Source organism: Eriocheir sinensis, unplaced genomic scaffold (genome assembly GCF_024679095.1).
Source record: "Eriocheir sinensis breed Jianghai 21 unplaced genomic scaffold, ASM2467909v1 Scaffold142, whole genome shotgun sequence".
Taxonomy (NCBI): domain Eukaryota; kingdom Metazoa; phylum Arthropoda; class Malacostraca; order Decapoda; family Varunidae; genus Eriocheir; species Eriocheir sinensis.
Genome location: NW_026110762.1, coordinates 476,386 through 479,740, shown reverse-complemented (window position 1 = coordinate 479,740; position 3,355 = coordinate 476,386).

Below are 3,355 nucleotides of genomic sequence, written 5' to 3'. Positions count from 1 at the left end.
CAATACAAATTTACCTAATTTTATGTGTATTTTGTATATTTATTTTCATACAAATTTAAAATATTTTTTTGCATTTTTGTATATAGCTTGATGCAAATTTAGGTTATTTTATGTGTATTTTGTATATCTATTTTCATACAAATACACATTCTTTTATTGATATTTTCTTTATTTATTTTGACGCGAATTTACATTATTTAATGTGTATTTTGTATATATATTTTTATACGTATTTACATCATTTCATGTGTATTTTGTATATATATTCCTATAGAAATCAACGTTATTTTATGTGTATTCGTATATATATTTTGAAACAAATTTACACTGTTTTATGTGTATTTTGCGTATTTTTTCAGTACAAATTTACCTTATTGTATGTGCATTTTGTATATTAATTTTAATACAAATTTAATTATTCTATGTGTATTTTTGTAAATGTATTTTTTAAAAAAATATGCTTTATTTTATGGGTATTTTGCATCTTTATTTTCATACAAATTTAAATTATTTTATTGATATTCTGTGTACTTATTTTGATACGATTTTACATTATTCTATGTGTATTTTGTATATATATTTTATGCAAATGTACGTTATTTTATGTTTATATGTTTTCATTTCATTAAAATTTACATTATTTTATATGTATTTTGTACATGTATTTAAAGACAAATTTAACTAATTATATGTGTATTTTGTATATCTATTTTCAAACAAATTGAAATTATTTTTGTGTTTTTTTTTGTATAAATTTTTATACAAATTTTCGTTATTTTATGTATATTTTGTAATAATATTGTATATATAATATTGTAATAAGTTAAATTTGTATTTAAATATTAAAACGTTATTTTATGTGTATTTTGTATATGTTTTCTCATACAAAGTTACATTATTTAATTAGTTTTTTGTTTATTTATTTTGATACGAATGACTTGACTATTTGTGTATTTTGTTAATATTTTTTTATACGTATTTACATTACTTAATGTGTATTTTGTTTATATATTTTTTTACAAATTTACGTTATTATATGTGTATTTGTTAAAAATATTTTGAAACGAATTTATTTATTTTATGTATTTTGTAAATATATTTCAATTCAAATTTAGCTTATTTTGTGTGTATTTTGTATATCTATCTTCATACAAATTTAATTACTTCTGTATATTTTTGGATATAGTTTTATACAAATTTACGTTATTTTATGTGCACATGTGCGTAAAATAAAGTAACTTTGGATAAAAATATATATACAAAACACACATTAAATAATGTAAATGCGTACATAAAATAACCTAAATTTGTATAAAACTATATACAAATATACACAAAAATAATTTAAATTTGTATGAAAAGAAATATACAAAATACACATAAAATTAGGTTAATTTCTATTGAAATACATATACAAAATACACATAAAATAATGTAAATTTGAAAGAAAATATATAAACAAATACACATATAATAACGTAAATTTGTATGAAATATATATACAAAATACACATTAAATAATGTAAATATGTATAAAAAAATATACACAAAACACAAATAGAATAATGTAAAATCGTATCAAAATATATACGCAAAATATTAATAAAATAATGTAAATTTGTATGAAAATTAAGATGCAAAATACCTATAAAATAACGCATTTTTTATAAAATTATTGATACCAAAGTACACATAAAATATTTGAATTTGTATCAAAATAAATATACAAAATGCACATACAATAAGGTAAATTTCTATTGAAATAGATATGCAAAATACATATAAAATAATGTAAATTTGTTTCAAAATATATATGCGAATACACATTAACATACATTATTTTATGTATATTTTGTACATATATTTTATTACAAATCTACCTTATTTTATGTTTATTTTGTATGTGTATTTTGTAAATTTATATTTATCCAAATACACATTATTATATTGGTATTTTGTTTAGTTATTTTAATTCGAAATTACATTATTTTATGTGTATTTTGTATACATTTTTTTATACGTATTTACCTAATTTTATGTGTATTTTGTATCTATATTTTTATAGAAATCTACGTTTTTTTATTTGTATTCGTATATATATTTTGAAACAAATTTACATTGTTTTATATGTATTTTTGCATATCTCTTTCAATACAAATTTACCTAATTGTATGTGCATTTTGTATATTTATTTCAATACAAATTAAAATATTTTATATGTATTTTGGTATATATATTTTTATACGAAATGCGCTATTTTATAGAATTTTGCATCTTTATTTTCATACAAATTTACATTATTTTATTAATATTCAGTGTTTTATTTTGATACGATTTTACATTATTCTATTTGTTTTTGTATATACTTTTTATACATATTTACATTATTTAATGTGTATCTTGCATATATATTTTATAAATTTATTATCTATTATCTATTTTCATACAAATACACATTCTTTTCATGATATTTTGTTTATTTATTTTGACACGAATTTACATTATTTGATATGTTTTTTGTATATATATTTTTATACGTATTTACATAATTTCATATGTATTTTGTATATATATTTCTATAGAAATCTACTTTATTTTATGTGTATTCGTATATATATATTTTGAAACAAATTTACATTGTTTTATATGTATTTTTGAATATGTCTTTCAATACAAGTTTACCTTACTGTATATGCATTTTGTATATTTATTTCAATACAAATTTAAATATTTTATGTGTATTTTGGTATATATATTTTTATAAAAAATGCGATAATATTTGGGAATTTTGCATCTTTATTTTCATACAAATTTACATTATTTTATTGATATTCTGTGTATTTATTTTGATACGATTTTACATTATTCTATTTGTTTTTTGTATATATTTTTTTATACACATTTACATTATTTAATGTGTATCTTGCATATATATTTTATACAAATTTACGTTATTTTAAGTTTATGTGTTTATATATTTTCATTCAAATTTACATTATTTGATGTGTATTTTGTATATGTATTTCAATACAAATTTACCTAATTTTATGTGTATTTTGTATATTTCTTTTCAAACAAATTCAAATTATTTTTGTGTATTTTTGTATATAGTTTTATACAAATTTAGGTTATTTTATGTACGCATTTACATTATTTAGTGTGTGTTTTGTATATATATTTTTATGCAAATTTACTTTATTTTATGTGCATTTTTCTACATATATTTTTATAGAAATTTGCGTTATTTGTATATGTTTTCTCATACAAATTTACATTATTTTATTGCTATTTTGTTTATTTATTTTGATACGAATTACATGATTATATGTGTATTTTGAACATATTTTTTATACCT